General features: G+C 36.0%; 1 pseudogene; it reads right to left on the reverse strand.

Annotated features, from left to right (window-relative positions):
* LOC149531386 (putative beta-1,3-galactosyltransferase 2) overlaps positions 1–20856 on the reverse strand; it is a 121302-nt pseudogene that overhangs the window by 81978 nt on the left and 18468 nt on the right.

Raw genomic sequence — 20856 nt, forward strand, 5'->3', positions numbered from 1 at the left:
TAAGTTTCTCATTTCCCTATGGTAAGGTATGCCTTGAGTTTTAGTCCAACTAGTTACTCTTCCAAATACATTGTGACTTCCTACACCCTAGCTATCACACCTAGTTCTAATGACCCTTATTGATGCAGAGCACACAACCTACTTTTGCCACTTGGTTGTTAAACCTCTAAGGGTACCCAAATTCACTGTAGGATGATGTCCTAGTTACCAACCTTTGCCAAATGATGAACTTTACTTATCCAAGTGGACTCCACTCTTCTAAGGTCTTTCCCTTTCCCTAGGGCTCTTGGAAAACTTGGATCAAAATATGGCTTTAGGGACACTTGCACTCAACTAGGCCAATTAAGGAAAAACAAGTAAAAAGGTTTCAAACGTAGACTTGATTCAGCATTTATAGGACTAAAACACTAGGATTCATGCACTTTCAAGGCCCCAACACCTCCAAAAGATCAATATCCCTAACTTAGGCCTAAAAATCCTAGTAGGTCAAAATTATATTTTCCTTGGAAAACTTCCAACTTTCCAAAGGACAAGGCCAACTTATCACATTTTCAAATACCTTTTACCTAGTTCTTGAAGACTCAATGAATTCTTAATTATCTTTGGATTAAAATATTACACAAATGTTAAGAATGTTAGATTTTTAAGATATATATCAACTTTAAACAACAAATAAAATGGCACTAGCTTTTTATGTAGAATTACCTATCTCAAATGAAAACAACAAATAAGTTCTAACCCCAAAAAAAACACATAAACTATCTAAACAAATTATAACATAAAATATACTATTTAGATGAAACCATGAATGATGATAATGTACCTAGATTGGCATGCATGTCATCATTAACTTTAACATAGAAATCAGCATCCCATTTAGTGAGTTTTGTAGAGAAGTAGATCTTGGTCTTTGCTGAGAGCTGATGGTAGCCTCAACATGTTTGAGTCTAAGGAAGTCATTATGCTTTGCATCTTCTACTTTAATTGCATGATCCAAAATGCCACTTGGTGTAGCACTGTGCCCAATAACAAACCTTATCACTATCCCCTTCTCCTCCTCCAACTTCTTCAACTTTTCCCCTACCATTCTCATTTCCTATTTTCCATTTTATTCATGGTTTTCAAAAAAGATAGTGTAATATTCAAATTTAAAAACTTACAAGTGTTTTAATTGAGTATAGTTGTTGACCTTGTGCCATCCAAGTGTGTTGGATAGAATCATGTTGTTTTCTACTGCTAAAAGTAGTGTTGATTCCCACTACAACAAATGTTTTTTGGTAGAAGATTTATTTTCTTGCTCCACTCCATTCATCTTCATTCCACTCATAACTCTTGCTGCTCCTAATTCCATTTCTAGTGAAGATATTATTTTGTCTGATGACCTACATCACTCATGCCCCTTTATATTCTTCAAATGAATCTGAAAACCATCCATTACAATACCACTTATCCCAATAGATTCAGCTAATTTAAACTTCTCATACATTTATATATATCTTAGATGATAACACATCAAAATTCAATCTAGCATTATAAGATGGGTTTTATAAGTTTATGATTCAAAAAATAATTTTTTTTGGAGTTTATCTGAAATAATTACGGATGACAAAACAAATAAAGTATAAAAGCATGTTGGTCATAATATCATTATTGGTAACAATGTTCCAAATGAAAAGAATTATTTGTTTGAGCTTCTAGCAATGATCAAGTAGCTTACTGAATGGCTTGATGAGTCTTGGAAACTTCTCCCATTATATCCTTTCTTTCGCTAGTTTCAAGTTTCTGGTTACATGCACACAATCATGACTTTACATCACAAAGCATTCACATTCTAACAATTTTCATGTTCTTTCATTACATTTTGATCTAAACAACAAGTTCTAAACTTTCACTAATTTAAATGACTAATATGAAAATGGTTCTTATTAAAGAATCTAATATAAATTCAAATAATGTATCTAGATTCTAAACAAATCAAAACATAAAATCTATGATTTAAACTTATCTCATCACTTACACATAATAACAATACCCACCTTTTCATGTGGACAGTCTTGGGGGAGAGGTTGCAACATTGTATTTGGGTGAGGGACAGTCCACATTTGGTATGCAAATAACATACCAATGCAAAAATAGGCAAGGCAAAGGAATACAATGAATTTGGAGGGAATGGTAGAAAGGGAAACTCCAACTCCTTGTAGCTTCTTTTGATCTTCTAGACACCTAAATCTTTTCCCAAAGACCCCAAGGTATTTAAATATATCTAAAGACCTACAAACTCCTTATTGCATACAAAATAACTCAAATTTATCAAATTTGAACTTTGGTTCAATTTGGTATCCTAGCTTATAATGACACCAAGGATCCAATTGATCACTCTTTCTCTCTCTCCCTCTCTCCCTATTCAATCTAATGAACCAACTAGATCTACTCTACATTTTAATGTCTCAAGTATTGCTTCATGGTCTGACTCATGAACTTTCCAAAGAATCTTATTATGTGGTTTTCCACCATATTTTATCAAGTGGACATTTGATGTGACAACAAGGTTCAAATAATGAAGAATCTTCCTCTCTATTTGCCAATCCTCGAATAACCACAAGTTAGGATTCTTCATAGAATATCATCTAAGCCATGTGTTGGTTACAACCACTACATAAATATGGTACTCTAAACCTTCACCATCTATAACCGAATGATCCAATTTTTGTTTGGCTTGGAAACAATGACACAAATAATAATATATCCCTTCTTCATTGTCTTTGGCTATAATAACAGAAAAAACATGGCCTGTAGTGAAAAATGTACAAAATTGGGTCATTAATTCAAAAAATACGTAGGTAAAACTTATAAAGTTACATATTGAAATTATATATATATATATATATATATATATATATATATATATATATATATATATATATATATATATATATATATATATATATATATATATATATATATATATATATATATATATATATATATATATATATATATATATATATATATATATATATTACCAGGTTGCACTAGATTAGACAAGCAATCAAAGTCAATAGATGAACCCATCTCTACCATTTCTAGTGCTTGAGGGGGATGATAGGTGTCAATTGGGTCCAAAACTCGTATCTCCCATTTGTCCACCCATTTAGTCAACTCACAATCATCCCAATTTTCTTCTACACATGATGGAAAATAGCATGACATTTTTCATGTGTGGATACTCCATGAACCTACATCAAAGCTTCTAAAAGAGTGCAACTCACTTGATCTTGTTAGTGTGGAACAATCCTCATGTGGTGCAATGTTAGTATTATCTATCAACCAAAAAAATATATGAACTGTAAATTCACCTTTCTTATGTGGACCCATTGTAGTGTTACACCACTGGACAATGGATTTTACATCTGTCAATATTGCTCCATCTTTGTACTTTAGTTCTTCACAAGATAAGGCCCTTTTGATGCATGCACCTGCACCATAGTGCTCTCCCTTTTCATGACCAACCTCTGTGAAATTTCACATATATTGAATTCTACACAACCTATGCATCCTACTCAACTAATAGAACATCCATGCATTCTTGAATTGAGATTTGCAATTGTCTGACCAAATAATGTGATGATGATATGGTATGCCCCTATTAGCCAAATCTCCATAAAATAGTTGAAAATGACCATGTACAAACTCTATTGAATGTGATTGATAATCACTAATGTAAAAATGGTACTCCCTCAAAATCTTCCTATCATCCTCTATACTTGTAGGTGAATGCATGAATGTTAAATGTGAACAAATATGAAAACCTATTGAAAAGTATAATACTTTTCTTGCACCTCATTTTGTGGTTGTAGTGTGTAATTCTCTATGAAGTCTACAATTGAAACAATGGTATCTAGTGGAAACATATCCTTGCACAACTTGAATTGCAAATCCAACCATCGAGCTCTATGTGTATGCCTTGCATACTCATAAATAATCTTTTCACAAAAAATCTTCATGAAATCATACACTAGAATCTTTTCAATGACAAAATCACATCTTTTACCCAGTTTCCCATCTTTTAGAGCATACGTCATTGTCTTAAATTTTTTTGTAATCTACTATTTCATTTCCAATTGCATGTCTACTATCCATATGTTCACAAGTTAATTAAAGTTGCAAAGAACCACAAAATAAGCATTTACCATCCAAGCATGATGTCTTGTAAAATTGTTGGCCGTCCCCTATTTCACATAAAATGTTGGATATGAATTCCCTTGAAGATCTTGGTGGATCATTCATGTCAAAATCCTAAAAAACATACTTAGAATGCAAAAACACACATATATGCCTAAAAACATCAAAATGGTTAGAAAATTCAATATGTATCCTACAACAAAAAGTTGTGCATGTGTGATTTATCTTCATGTAAAAAGGTTACTCATCTCAAAAAATATTTGACTTATTCAAATTTAAAGATACATACCAATAAATTTTGCAAAAAATTGTGTCTGAGTTGAGTCCAAAAAATGTTTCACATGTGGGTAACGATTTTGGCTACCAATTCTCCTTCTTACAACATCTCTTTGATTAGGGGAAACATGTGTTGTTATTTTTCCAAAAAACTTTGTTCAATGATTTCAAAGCTTCACTAATTTCTTTATCCTTTCGTGGTAGTCTACTGCTAAATATCCATAACTCATTTTTTGTTGGATCTTCCAATCTCTCATGCCTTAGCATGGCTCTCCTTAGAGTGCCTCTACCAATTTTCAATGTTTTTCTTGTCTTTCTCATGATTTGAGCTTTTTTCATTTGGGTACTTACTATTGTCGACGTAAGTACTCATCTTGTGATATTACTACCTTTGGTGCATGATTTAGAATCCACTTTGTCATAAGCACTCATTAGATTCTTTACAATGCTTTTTTCATTTGAATTGTCCATCGTTCTTAGCCCAAGAATCTTCATGATAGGCCTAAATTTCAAATTCCTCATCATTTCAAAAAATAATTGGCATTGACCTATAATATTTAATTCCTCAAAGAATAATCTCCACATACAATTAACTTTTCTTTGACAAGCAAGTTTGCTAATCTTGTTAGGCATTGATTTCAAAATGTTAGTATCAATATCAATCAAATATTTTGGTCTTCTGAAACAAATTGTTATAATCTCTTCCATTCTCTCAACATTTTGAACATCAACATAAGGTTAAGTTTTTTGCATACCTTGAACTGAAGATGATGTGCCTTGGTAATTAGATGCAAAAGATGGAATATCACCTACTTGATATGTTGATGTTGTGCCTTCAACATGACATGATGGAGTGTGTACATCGTCAGATCTACAAATTAATGTCTCTTCAACATGAGAGAATGATATGACTCGAACATTGGAAGATGGTGTAGGTTCACAATTCAATTGTCTTCTTGAGTGTAATAGTCTCATTCGTTCTCTTTGTTTCTTTTTATTGGTGGTTCCTGTTCCTCTTCGAAAGTCAATTCTTCATTATTTCTTTGCAATTTTCTTTATTCATATAGTAGTTTCATTTTATCTCTTTTAATTTCCAAATTTGCCTCCCTCTCTTCCTTTTTTTGAGTTTTTAGTTTCTTCCTTTGCATGATGATGATTTCTATATGTCAAATTGTTCAAACATTTGAATAAATTACAATTTGTAAATTACAAATCATTCAAATACGTATAAAAATTACAATTATTTCAATGAATACATAATATATATCAAACAACTTGCCAAATTTCTAACCATTTCCAAATAACAATTCATTCAAACATACAAATTTAAATGAATTCACTATATATTAAACAAAATGTCAAATTATAATCAAATTTGTCTCTATATATCAACAAACAATATTTAAAAAAGACTACACTAACCTTTTCTATAGAAAGAATATTCAAAAAGCCTTCAAATAGCATATCTAATGATTGAATTTGGTGTTTGCTAGCTTCAAAAAGTCTTCAAATAGTGTTTGCTAACTTCCAACAGCTTGAAACTCATGTTTCTTGTTAGAACAATAGAATGCACAATAGACAAAAAGCAGAATATGGATGAGCAGGGACCCAAACTTGCTTTATGACGATTTTTTGGTGATTTCACATAGTGCATACGCACTATAGCATATACTCACTATAAAGTGCATAAACACTATAGTGTGTATGCACTATGTGAAAATAAATCTCTCCCTAGCCCACATCCCCCATCCCTTATTCTCTCTCTCTCTCCCTCCCTATTCTCTCTCTCTCTTCTCCCATCCCCTACTCTCTCACACTCTCTCTCTCACTCTCTCTCTCTCCTTCTCCCTCTCTATCACCTACTTTCTCTCACTCTCTCTCCCATCTCCTACTCTCTCACTCTCTCTCCTCTCCCATCCCCTACTCTCTCTCGCTCTCTCTCCTCTCCCATTCCCTACTCTCTCTCACATTCTCTCTTCTCTCTCATCTCCTACTCTCTCTCTCTTGCTCTTCCTCTCCCACTGCCTGCTCTCTCTCTTTACCCTCTCCCATCCCCTACTCTCTCTCCTCTACCATCCCCTACTTTCTCTCTCTTGCTCTCACTCTGCTAGTCCCTCTCCCACCACCTACTCTCTCTTCCATCCCCTACTCCCTCTCAGTCTCTCTCCTCTCCATCCCCTACTCTCTCTCACTCTCTCTCCTCTCCCATCCCCTACTCTCTCTCTCTCTCACTCTCCCTCCTCTCCCATCCCCTACTCTATCTCTCATTCTCCCTCTCCTACTCCCTCTCCCACCACCTAATCTCTCTCTCCCCCCCCTAATCTCTCTCAAGCTACTCTCTCTCCCCTCTCTCACATCCCTTACTCTCTCTCTCTCACTCACACACTCTCATCCTCCTCTCTCTCTTGCTCTTGCTCTCCCACTCTCTCTCTCACTGCCTACTCTCTCTCTCCCATCCCCTACTCTCACTCTCTCTCCCATCCCATTCTCTCTCTCTGCCACCCCCTACTCTCTCTCACACTCTCACACTCTCTCCCATCCCCTACTCTCTCTCTCTTACGCACACTTCCATCCCCCTCTCTCTCCCTCTCCCACTCTCTCTTCCACCAACTAATCTCTCTCCCACCACCTACTCTCTCTCTCTCTCCCTCTCCCACTCTCTCTTCCACCAACTACTCTCTCTCCTACCACCTACTCTCTCTCTCTCCCATTTTCTACTCTCTCTTAGGTTACTCTCTCTCTTTCACACACACACACACTCTCTCTCTCTCATCTCCTCTCTCCCTCTCCTCTCCCATCCCCTACTCTCAATCTCTCACACACACTCCCATCCCCCCTCTCTCTCTCCCTCTTCCACTGTGTACTACCTCTCTCTCTCTCACTCTCTCCCTCTCTACTCTCTCTCTCTCCCATTCCCTACTCTCACTCTCTCTTTCTCTCTCCCATCCCCTACTCTCTCTCACTCTCTCCCCCATCCCCTACTCTTACTCTCTCTCTCTCTCTCCCCCATCCCCTACTCTTACTCTCTCTCTCTCTCTCTCTCTCATTCCCTACTCTCTCTACCATTCCTACTCTCTCACACTCTCACACTCTCTCCCATTCTCGACTCTCTCTCTTACACACACTCCCATCCCCTCTCTCCATCTCCCACTCCCTCTCCCATCACTGACTCTCTCTCCCCTCTCTCATCCCATACTCTCTCTTTTTCACACACACACACACCCATCCCCCCCCCCTCTCTCTCTCTCTCTTCTCTCCCATCCCCTACTCTCTCTCTCTCATAGTCCCTCTCCCTCTCCCTCTCCCACTCCCTCTCCCATCGCCTACTCTCTCTCTCACTCTCATTCTCTTCCTCTCTACTCTCTCTACCACCCCCTACTCTCTCTCATGTTCTCACACTCTCTCCCATCCCCTACTCTCTCTCTCTCTCTCTTACACACACTCCCATCCCCCCTCTCTCTCTTGCTCTCCCACTCCCTCTCCCACTGCCTACTCTCTCTCTCTCTCTCCCATCCCCTATTCTCTCTCTCCCCTCTCCCATCTCCTACTCTCTCTTTCACACATAAAAACTCCCATCCCCCCCCTCTCCTCTCCCATCCCCTACTCTCTCTCTTTCACACACACTCACTCCCATCCCCCCTCTCTCTCCTCTTCCATCCCCTATTCTCTCTCCCCTCTTCCATCCCCTACTCTCTCTCTCTCTCCTATCCCCTACTCTCACTCTCTCTCTCCCATTTCCTACTCTCTCTCTAGCACCCCCTACTCTCTCTCTCACTCCCACACTCTCCCATCCCCTACTCCCACTCTCTCTCTCATATTGTACTCTCTCTCTACCACACCCTACTCTCTCTCTCTCTCTCATATCCCCTATTCTCTCTTACACACACTCACATCCCCCCCTCTCTCTCCCTCTCCCACTCCCTCTTCCACCACATACTCTCTCTCTCACTCTCTCCCATCCCCTACTCTCTCTCTCTCTCTCTCTCCCCTCTCCCATCCTCTACTCTCTCTCTTTCATAGACACACACTCTCATCCCCCCCTCTCTCTCTCCCACCCCCTATTCTCTAGATCTCACACACACACTCCCATCCCCCCCTCTCTCCCTCTCCCACTTCCCCTCCCCTGACCTACTCTCTCTCACTCTCTCTCTCTCTCCCTCTCTACTCTCTCTCTCTCCCATCCCCTACTCTCTCTCTACCACCTCTATTCTCTCTCTCACACTCTCTCATGCCCTACTCTCTCTCTTACACACACTCCCATTCCCCCCTCCCTCTCCCTCTCCCACTCCCTCTCCCATCATCTACTCTCTCTCTCTCTCCCATCCCATACTCTCTCTCTTTCACACACACACACACACACACTCCCATCCCCCCCCCCTCTCTCTCTCACTCCCTCTCCCATCACCTACTCTCTCTCAGGCTACTCTCTCTCTCTTAGGCTCCTCTCTCTCTCTTGCTCTCCCTCTCCCACTCTATCTCCCACCACCTACTCTCTCTCTCCCCCATCCCCTACTCTCAATCTATCTCTCTCACACACTTCCTCTCTCTCCCATACCCTACTCTCTCTCTCTCCCCTCTCCCATCCCCTACTTACTCTCTCTACCACACCTACTCTCTCCCATGCCCTACTCTCTCTTACACACACTCCCATCCTCCTCTCTCTCTCTCTCTCCCTTTCTCACTCCTTCCACTACCTACTCTCTCTCTCTGTCATCTCCTACTCTCAATCTCTCTCTCCCATCTCATACTCTCTCTGCCACCTGTACTCTCTCTCACACACTTCCTCTCTCTCCCATCTTATATTCTCTCTCTACCACCCCTACTCTCTCTCTCACTTCCTCTCTCTCCCATCCTCTACTATCTCTCTCTCACTTCTTCTCTCTCTCTCCCATCCCCTACTCTCTCTCCCCTATCCCATCCCCTACTCTCTCTCTCTCTCTCTCTCTCTCTCTCACACACACACACACACACACACACACACACACACACACACACACACACACACACACACCCATCTCCCCACTCTCCTCTCTCTCTCTCGCTCTCGCTCTGCCTCTCTTCTTCCCTATCTATGCTCTATTTAGGTCTTGATAGTGTGTGCGCACTAAAGCATGCACACACTATTAAGACTTAAATTTAAAAAGCTTTAAATAGTGCATGTCGGCTATAGTGCACACATGCTATTGGGTGCACACACTATTCAAAGCTTTGCATTCTACTAAGCCTAAGGTTTGGTTTTTCCTTGGGGATCCAACCCAAAGGTTTCAAGTCTATAAACTGGTCTGAGATGTGTTTTTCTACAAACATACAAAAAATGATTGATTTTTCTTGTGTGCTCTCCTTCAAGTTTCCTTGTGGTTGAACATCAATAAAATCAAGTTACATGAAATTGTAGGTCTCTATGTTAGCTATATAACTATATAATTAATTTTTTATTTGAACTAGTTCAAGCCTTTCATCTATAATTTTTTTTGAATGTATGTCCATCTTTTGTCAAAAACCAACATGTACTAATTGGGCTATAGATTTTAGCTCATTCATCGAATTTTGCAACAACTTAGTTTTTTAGAAACTAGACTCCATTCTACACACTTTGAAAAAAAAAAAAGTTTTGATTTTAGATTAGTTTTCAATAATTTCTAGGGGGAGCACATAGATATTTCATGTTTTTGGGATGTGTCTAATTAAAAAATTCATAAAAATAATACACATTATAAAATTACCCAATAAATTTGGGATAAGCTACATAGTGTTAGGTAACTTTTGACCAGAGCAATTAAAGAATTTCCAAAAAAAAGTTAAAATTTTAGGGGGGCCACACTTTGTACTGTGTTATGTTTTTTTGGAATAAATAGTACCACTTTCTATGGCTGCCTTTTTTGAGGACCTAAAACCTAAACCATTTTGAAAAAAAAATTAGTAGTTTAGAAACTAGATTCAAAGGACTACTACTTTTGTTTTTGTCATATCTTAAAATTTTGAGCTTAACTATCTTCAAATTCTTGTTGAAGTTTAGAAATTGTTGATTTCAAAAAAAAGGTGTCTGCTTATACCCCCCTTTTGGCACCATAACTTGGTGCACTTACCCTATGACTATTAGGTCAGCCTTGATTAAAGGATTTCAAAACTAATACAATGGTTAGAAAGTAACAATATGTTGATCTAAAAAATACAACTCAATTTTCAAATATAGATCACAAGTTAGTTCATATGTTAATCCACTGTGTGGTCTCCATTGTCAACTTTGTCGATGATCTTCTTGTCAACCCTTCAAGAAATCATACTTGCCCTCTTCATCACAACTCTTCTTAGCTTCCTGCTCAATTTCACTAATCAATAACATCAACAAATGCTCAAACCTTATTAGGTTAGTGCTTACACTTCATTAAATAGGTAATTTTGATCTTTTACCACTTAAATGAAACCCTAGATCTTAGGGTTTGATTAAATTCATCGAATCCTTCCATCATTTAATCTCCTCTTTTCTCTTCTGGAAAATTCTCCAAACTTCTCCTTGAATTCTTGTTGAGAAATTCTCAAACATGATTTCCCTTGAATTAAATTTTCTAGGTCATCCATCCTTATCTTTAACATACTTTACATATTCCAACAAATAAACTATGTCAGCTAGAAATTGCGATTTCCTCATAATCTTTCAAAATTTTACCCTCGACCAACACTGTGTTCTAACACTCAATCATTATTGGAGTACTCGGTCACTACTAATTGTTGTACTTGGTACATTTACTAATGCCAGTCAATAATAATTCTCAATCAACACTATATTTTCTCATCTTATATTGTTGCTTGATCAATACTAGCATCACTTGGCATAAACTTCAAGTTCCTTAATCTTGTACTCTTATGCTCAGTCAAGCCTATGCATTTGGTCATTATTTGATCACTTGTTCTAGTATTTAGTACAACTATCTTCTCCACTTAGGTTATGATTAAACTATCACATTATCTTGTCAAATTCTAACTGATCAAGCACCCATTGTAGTTGTTCCTCATAACTCAACCTTTCCTCTAGGTTCTTTTGTTATGTTCTTCTTCTCAAATCCTCTTCATCAATCATCTTGATATGACACTATAATCAAATAGAAACTATCTTAGCAATAATTTTTGACATATCAAAACATAAAAATTATCTCATTGTTACTTTCCAACAATGTCTCTTCCCCTTGGAGGTCATATCATGTATTAATTATGGCATGATAAGTGGTAAAGGAGTAATATGACATGATACCAATGGTTCTTCAAAGTAATTCTTGAATGATTGTGAGGCTGATTATGATCCTTATGGATAGGTGATGTAATTATTTCTTCCTTTATTTACTTATTTTGTGAGTTAGTCTAATTATTGTTTTTCAAGCTTTTGGGATAACCAATTATGGACTCATTCGTGGCTCTACTATTCTACTGGCTATTTAAGGTGTGAAGAATGTTTTTATAGAATGGGATGACAAAGGAGATGAAGGGAGCCTCATAGCTACAAGAAGTGGAGAAGGAGAAAGAAGGTCTAGGATATCTTGAAAGACAAAGGCTTGACACTATTCATGAAAAATCTTCATGGGGGAACCCTTGAACTCACCAAGTTCTTTCATAAGAATTGGGATGAAGGGAGTGTTGACTTCTGTGGGAGATAAATTACTTTCATGGAGGATCTTATTTCTCAAGTTACAAGTATCCCTATTGTTGGAAAGAAATGTTACAAAGATTTTAAGGTTTCTAAAGCCACAGTGGAGGATTTTCTAAAGGATGAGGAGGAATGTGAGGCCTTGGTTAAGGATGGTAAGACCTACTTCCCCCTATCTCTATTAAGAAACTGTGAAGGTTTGTGTTTAGAGATATTGTGTATTCCATTTTTCTATATGGGAGATTTTCTTAGGTCTATACAAATCATATTGTGTTACTCAACCAATTTAGACACAAGAGTAAAATCTCCATATCCTTTTATTTTTATGCCTTCTCTAATACTAGCACCAATGGGATTAGTTCTCTTGAGGTTACCAACTCCCCTCTACATGATGACCTTATGTTGTTAATTTATGAACACATTAAGATGCACTTTTGGGGGATTCCCATTAAGGATAAATATGAGCCTAGAATTAAGCTTGATGACTCTAAATCTATTAATAAATTTTTTGATACTGATGGTACTAAGGACCTACATTCTAAGGAAGAGATTTCAACCACCTAGGGATAAGGGAAAGGATCCATTGATATATGATTGAAAAGATCATTTGAATGGAAAGAGTGTTGAATGAAGACTAAGTGTTTTCAATCATTATTTTGTCACTGATGTCAAACCTGCTACATGCTAGTAAGACAATTGCTTATATGTTTCAAGCACTATCACTTAGTTGATTGATGAAGAGGATTTGATCAACAAGATGGAACAAAAGTACTTAGAAGAAAGGTTTAGTTATGATTATGTATTGAAGTGCAAGAATCAGTTAAGATAGTGATAACATAATGTACTGATAATCTACTTGAGGTTACAAAATGATTGGCTATACCTAGAAAGTTTAAAAAGATTAAGGTCGAACAAAGTTCATTTTCTAAGTTTGACCAAGTTGATAGAAGGTGCCAAGAAAAAAGTTAGTTAGAGCTGAGTGAAAGAAATTTCTAGTGGATGTTGAGCAAGTTAGTAGGTGTCGAGCAAGGTAGTAGATGTTGAGTGATTTTCAATAGATGTTGAGCACCCGTAAAATTCTATTGATGCCGAGTGATTTTATAGTAGATGTCGAGTAATATAGTATGTGTTGAGCATCAGTAAATTGATAATGCCAAGCTACTACATTATGAAAAAGATGAAAGATTCGCCAATGAAAAGTTGACAAGTTTATTTTCTTGAAACTTATAAATTAGGAGGAAGATAAGATTGATGAGCTGGAGGCACAAAATCTTATGTAAACCATTTTGGAGGTGAATTAAAATGGATTCAAAGAGAAGTTTCTAGAGAAGACAAGATATTGGGTAGATACATTGTACCCTACCTAATTCATCGAAAACCCTAATTTTTGAGAAGGATAATGAGCGAGAAAAAAAGTTCTAATTTCCTATTTGTAGGGATGTCTGGTCATGAAGAAATGTTGGATGTTGGATGGAGGTTAGAGAGTTTTGAATGTAAAAATTTGACAAGGAGAAGGAAGAGGGTTTGCTTCATTAAGAGACCCAAGAGGAGAAGTCTATAATGGAAAACTAAGCAAGAAGGCTTAATGAGGATGAATGCTTGAAGGGTGAACAAGTTGTCTGAACTAAAAAGATTGAAAGCTAAGTAGAGATGAGGACTGAATAGTGATTTGTAATTTTCTAGTAAGGTTGTAAGTGGTATTAGAGAAAACCTATATTGTTACTTTCTAACAATTGTATCAGATTAGGGTAAATCCTTTGGAAAAAGGTTGACTTAACAGTCATTAGAAAATCCTTTAACAGGGTGGCATTCCAAGTGAATGGCCTAAAGTCCTCTAATAAGGCTCACTTTTAAGAGGGTGATTGAAATCCCTTAATCGAGTCACATTTTACAGAGTGTGTTGTAACCTTTAACAGGGTTGGCTTTTAACATGGCATCACTTTAGAAGAGTGAAAAAGGTGTAGCATGTTACTGGTGGTTTTTCCAAATTGGGTCTCCATGTTAAATCATTGTATCAAGAGTACTGATGGATATATTATGTTTTATGCTTTATATTTTTTCATGTTAATGTTTTAGTAACATATCAAATTTGGTTAACACAATGAATGCATGAATTGTCAAGAATGTTATATGGGTTCACTAAATTGTGAAAAAAAATTATTTGGACATCTGGACCTTGAATAACTAATTCACCCCCCCTCTCAGTTATTCTAAAATAATTCCAACAATTGGTATCAGAGCATAGTTTCTTAAGAGGATTAGTTTCAAGTTACTAAAAGCATAAAGATCAAGATGTTAAAAAGAGAGGTACCAAGCTAAACATAGATAACTTTCTTGCATGGAAAAGTTTTATGAAGCTACACCTTGGAGGACTTGGAGACTATGCACAAACTTGCATTATAGAAAAACATGTTGATCCAGCAGGAGCCCTAATTGTTGAAGATTTGAAGAAAAAGAAAGAACACAATCAGGCAATGTTGGAGATTGCCTCTACCCTAAGATATGCTAAGTTTGATGATATCAAAGACCTCAAAAGTGAAAAGTAGATGTGGGATGTCCTAAACACTATTTATGGAGGAGACAAAAATGTTCAAAGAGCCAAGTTAGAGAGCCTCAAAGGTAAGTTTGATGACATGAGAATGGAAGAAGGTGAAAACATTGCTCAATATGTTGCTAGAATAAACCAAGTTTTTAGTGCAATAAAAGGTGTAATTGGTAAAATAGATGATGATACTGTGTTAAGTAAAGTCTTGAGAACATTGTTGCCTGTGTATGCCATTAGAGTGTCTACAATCCAAGAGTTAAGATGTATGCCAGGAAATGATCTAACCCTTGAAGGTTTGGTAGGATGACTCACAGCTTTTGAGTTATCTAATTTTGATAACTATAGACTAGAGAGTATTGAATCAACTTTCAAATCAAAATTGTTACTAAAGGATTCTAAGGAGGTAAAGCCAAAGAGGAAGAAAATAAAGATAAAGTATACATCCAGTAACAACAATATAGATGAGGAAGACATTGAAAAATTGGAAGCATTGTTGGCAATAAGATTTCAAAGAGGAAAAGGTAAATTCAAAGGTAAGCTACCTATAATTTGTTTCAATTGCAATGAAGTTGGCCATATTGCAGCAAGATGTACACAGAAGAAGAACTTTAGAGAATAGAACAAGCACAAAAATAGAAGAGAAGATGATGGAAGAGACTACAGAGATAAAGGAAAGAAGTCATGCTACATTGCTAATGAAAATGATGATGAAGTGGTATATGTTGCAATGAAGGATGAATCAATGAGGATGAGGCTACTGCACTTATGACTTGTGTGAACAAGAATGACAAATGGATCATTAATAGTGGATGTTCACATAACATGGCTGGAGACAAAAGTAAGTTCATTACCTTAACCTATTATGATGGAAAAAGTGTAAGATTTGGTAATGATGCACCATGTTTAATAAAAGGAAAAGGGTCTATCAAGCTTATAGACAAAATTTTATGTGACAATGCTTATTATGTTGAAGGATTGAACTATAACTTGCTAAGTGTGTCAAAATTGAATAATTTGGGGTGCAAAATTGAGTTTGAAAACAAATCAACCAAGATATATGATACAAATGGAAACTTGATTGGAAAAGGTGATCAAACTAGGAATAATATGTTCTTTTTGGATATAGAAGATACTACTTTTCTTATTACAAAATTTGATGATGTATGGCTTTGGCACAAGAGATTATGTCATATTAACTTTGATAATGTAATTAGTATCAGCAACATGAAAAGAGTTAGAGGTTTGCCTAAGTTGAAGAAACCAGAAAACATATTGTGCAAACAATGTCAACTAGGCAAGATGATAAAGTCAAGATTTAAAAGTAAAGCTTATACCTCTAAGGAAATACTTGAAGTTGTTCATACTAACTTGTGTAGACCTATTGAAGTGCAAAGCTACAAAGGAGATAGGTATATAATGTTTCTTATTGATGATTACTCTAGAATGATGATAGTCATGTTTCTAAAAAAAAATTGGATACTTTTCAAATGTTTAAATGGTACTTGACAAGAGTTAAGAAAGAAATACATAAGAGCTTGAAATGGTCGAGATCAAACAGAGGAGGTGAATTCACTTCACATGAATTTGAGATGTTCTGCAATGACAGAGGAATCAAGAGACAGACATTAACACCTAGGACCCATCCACAAAATGGAATTGCTGAAAGAAGAAACAGATATGTAATGGACTGTGCCAGAACATTTATGATGGAGAAAAATGTTGCTCTAAAATACTAGAGAAAAGTTGTAAGCACTGCTATATACACCTTGAATCATATACAAGTAAAGAAAGGTACTCACTCAACACCTTTTGAACTATGGTATGGTCATCTACCTAATGTGAAATATTTGAAGGTATTTGGAAAAAAATGCTATATTCTTAAAGATGTTAGGAGTGGAAAGTTTGATGCAAAGAGTGAAGAAGGTATATTCCTTGTTTACTTCACAAGAAGTAAAGCTTACAAGTGTTTAATTACTAATACTAATAAAATTGTGGAAAGTGCAAATGTGATTTTTGATGAGTTTACAAAAGCACATGAATCTAAACCTACAAAAGAACCAGAAGATTTCAAGACATTTGTATACTATTATGAAGGAATGCCTACTGAAGAAGATGCTACAAATCATGTAGCAAACTAGCAACAAGTTTTAGCAACTTCTGAGTCACATTATATGAATGTTGAGTTACATTCAAATGCCAAGTTACAGATTGAGGAGAATGCACAATCTAATTTTGAGTTCGGCAAACATGAAAGAGATGCTAAAACACCTGATAGAGATGCACATAGTGATACTAAAGTTGAGAGATAGAATGTAGCCACAACAATTGAGCCTAGACTATCCAAATATGTCAAAAGACACCATCTTGTAGATCAAATCATTGGAGACAAAGATGCAAGGCCAATGACAAGAAATAGGTTGAGAAGTGAATCATGTTTGCTAAGCATGAAGGAATCTAAGACAGTAAGAGATTCATTGGAAGATGATGATTGGTACAAGGCTATGGAAGAGAAAATTCAACAGATAGAAAAGAACAAGACTTGGAGCCGAGTTCCTAGACTAGAACACAAGAATGTGATTAGCACAAAATAGGTATTCAGGAACAAGCTGGATGAGAATGGTGAAGTGACAAGAAACAAAGCAAGACTAGTTTGCAAAGGGTATGCACAAGAAGTAGGAATTGACTATGGCAAAAAATTTGCCCTTGTTGCAAGAATGGAAGGAGTAAGAATTATGCTTGCTCATGCTACTTATAAAGGTTTCAAAGTTTATCATATGGATGTTAAGTCTACATTTCTGAATGGAATATTAGAAAAAGAGGTCTACATAGAACAACTAGAAGGATTTGTTGATAAAAACAATAATAACGTGGTATGTAGACTGCACAAAGCCCTATATGGATTGAAACAAGCACCAAGAGCATGATATGAGAGACTTCATACTTATATTGTTAAAATTGTATTTGAAAGGATAGGATGCTAGTATCAATTTGTACATGAAGAAAGATAAAGAAAAAGGTATACTGTTATCTAAAATATTTGTTGATGACATCATATTTGGAGGACAAGATGCTTTGTGTAAAGATTTTGCAAATAAGATGAAGCAAGAGTTTGAAATGTTAATGTTTGGTGAGATCAAATTCTTTGTGGGATTACAAGTCTATCAAATTAAGTATGGTGTATATATCACTCGATCAAAATATGTCAAGGAGATATTGAAGACATTTGGACTTGAGGATTCAAAACCAATTAGTACACCTATGGTAACAACACTCAAGCTATCAAAGAATGATGATTCAACTGAGGTCAATCAAACATTATACAGATCCATGATTGGCGAATTGCAATATATAATACACAACAGACCTAATATTGCATTAGCTATGGGGATAGTTGCTAGATTCTTTGCTAATCCTAGAGAGAATCACTTGATGGTAGTGAAAAGAATAATGAGATACTTGAAAGGAACAGAAGAGTATGGTTTATACTATAAGAAGAATGAAAATTTTGAACTAAAACCCTACACTTATGCTAATTGGGCTAGAAATATTGATGATAGAAAGAGCACCAGTGGAGGAGCATTCTTCTTAGGTAGAAGACTTGTTACATGGACAAGAAAGAAGCAAAGTTGTACTTAACAATCTATTGTTGAAGCAGAGTATGTTGTTGTTGCTATTAATTGCACAAACAACGTATGGATCAAACAACTACTAAAAGGAATGAAGGAAGAGATTACTAAACCAGTGACACTTTATTGTGATAATTCAAGTGCTATAAATATGTCAAAGAATCCTATAATGCATACAAAGACAAGGCACATTTCAATAAAGTATCATTATGTAAGGGAATTGGTTCAAGACAAAGAGGTGAAGATGGAATATATCAACATCAAGGAGCAAATTGCTGATATCTTCACCAAAGCATTACCTAAGGATGCTTATGAGTATTTGAGAGGTAAATTAGGAGTGATACCCCTATAAAAGGCTATTTAAAAGAATTAGAGAGTACCCTACATCGAACAAGCTAACATGCATTTCATACACATTGATGTAGTGGATCTTACTTTAGGAAGTTGCCTAAAGTAATCACAAAGCTGGAATTTCAAATCAGTCACAAGCAAGGTGACAAAGGGAGAAAAATTGGAGAGCATGCAAAAGCCTATATCTACATATAATAAAGATGCCAAGTGTTGAGTATATGTCTTTGGCATCATTGTCAAAGAGGGAGAAAATACAGTAAACTAATAAAGTGCATATTGATCAAGAGGAAGATGATCAAAGTAGAACATCAAGTAAGAGGGAGAAAGTATAGTGCACTTGAGGAGTAATGAAGTGAGAGTACATCATTGGTTGAGAAATAAACTAAAAGAAAGAAAGAGGGAGATATCCTGATATTCTACTAATTCATGGAAGAAGAGAATGTTATATTTTGTAACCTAAGAGGGAGTTGCTGATAGAGGGAGAAGTTTTATTCACAAGCTTTCTTTTTGGTATTGCCTTACTATTTTAACCTAGTTAGTTTATCATTTTTTTGACTAATTGATCAATTTGGTTTGCCATCAATGCCAAAGAGGGAGATTGTTGATATATGATTGAAAAGATGATTTGAATGGAAAGACTGTTGAAAGAAGACTAAGTGTTTTCAATCATTATTTTGTCACTGATGTCAAACCTACTACATGTTGGTAAGATAATTTATTATATGTTTCAAGAACTATCACTTAGTTGATTGATGAACATGATTTGATCAACACAATGTAAAAAAAGTACCTAGAAGAAAGGTTGAGTTATGATTATGTATTGAAGTGCAAGAATTAGTTAAGATAGTGATAACAAATGTGTTGATAATCTACTTGAGGTTACAGAATGATTGGCTACACTTAGAAAGTTCAAAAGAATAAGGTTGGACAAAGTTCATTTGCTAAGCTTGACAAGGTTGATAGAAGGTGCCAAGCAAAGTTAGTACAAGCTGAGCAAAAATTTAATTGGAGCTGAGTGAAAGCAATTTCTAGTGGATGCCGAGTAAACTAGTGGATGTTGAGCAAGTTAGTAGGTGCTGAGAAATGTAGTAGATGCCAAGTGATTTTCAATTGATGCCAAGCACCAGTAAAATCTAGTTGACAAGTACTAGTAAAATCCAGTTGATGCCGAGTGATTTTATAATAGATGTTGAGTAATAGAGTATGTGCTGAGCATCAGTAAATTGATAATGTCGAGCTGCTGCATTATGAAAAAGATCAAAATTTTGTCAATTAAAGGCCGACAAGTTTATTTTATTGAAACTTGTAAATTAGGAGGAAGATAATATTGATGAGTTGGAGGCACATAATCTTATGTAAACCATTTTGGAGGAAAATTCAAATGGATTCAAAGAGAAGTTTCTAGAGAAGACAAGATATGGGGTAGATACATTGTATCCTACCTAATTCATTGAAAACCCTAACTTTTGAGATGGATAAGTAGTGAGAAAAAGAGTTCTAATTTCCTATTTATAGGGATGTCTAGTCATGAAGCAATTTTGGATGTCGGATGGAGGTTAGAGAGTTTTGAATGTAAAAATCTAACAGGGAGAAGGAAGAGGGTTTGCTTCATCAAGTGACCCAAGAGGAGAAGTCTATAATGGAAAACTAAGCAAGAAGGATTAATGAGGATGAATGCTTGAGGTGTGAACAAGATATCTAAACTAAAAAGATTGAAAGCCAAGTAGAGATGAGGATTGAATAGTGATCTATAATCTATAAGTAAGGTTGTAAGTGGTATCAGATCAAACCTATATTATTTCTTTCTAACAATCCTATTAGATTAGGGTAAATCCTTTGGGAAAAGGTTGACCTAATAGTCATTGGAAAATCATTTAATAGGGTGGCATTCATATTGAATGGCCTATACTCCTCTAAGAAGGCTCACTTTTAACAGAGTGATTGAAATCCCTTAACTAGGTCACATTTAACAATGTGTGTTGTAACCTTTAATAGGGTTGGCCTTTAATAGGGCATCACTTCAAAAGAGTGAGAAAGGAGTAGTATGTTACTGGTGGTTTTTCCCAAATTCAGTTTCCACATTAAATCGTTGTGTCAAGAGTACTGATGGATATATTATGTTTTATGCTTTATATTTCTGCATGTTAATGTTTTAGTAACATATCATATTTGGTTAACACACAATAAATGCATGAATGGTCAAGAATGTTATATGGGTTCATTGAATTGTGAAAAAG

Source organism: Cupressus sempervirens, chromosome 11, assembly GCF_028749045.1.
Source record: "Cupressus sempervirens isolate cs-2001-9-10 chromosome 11, ASM2874904v1, whole genome shotgun sequence".
Taxonomy (NCBI): Eukaryota; Viridiplantae; Streptophyta; class Pinopsida; order Cupressales; family Cupressaceae; genus Cupressus; species Cupressus sempervirens.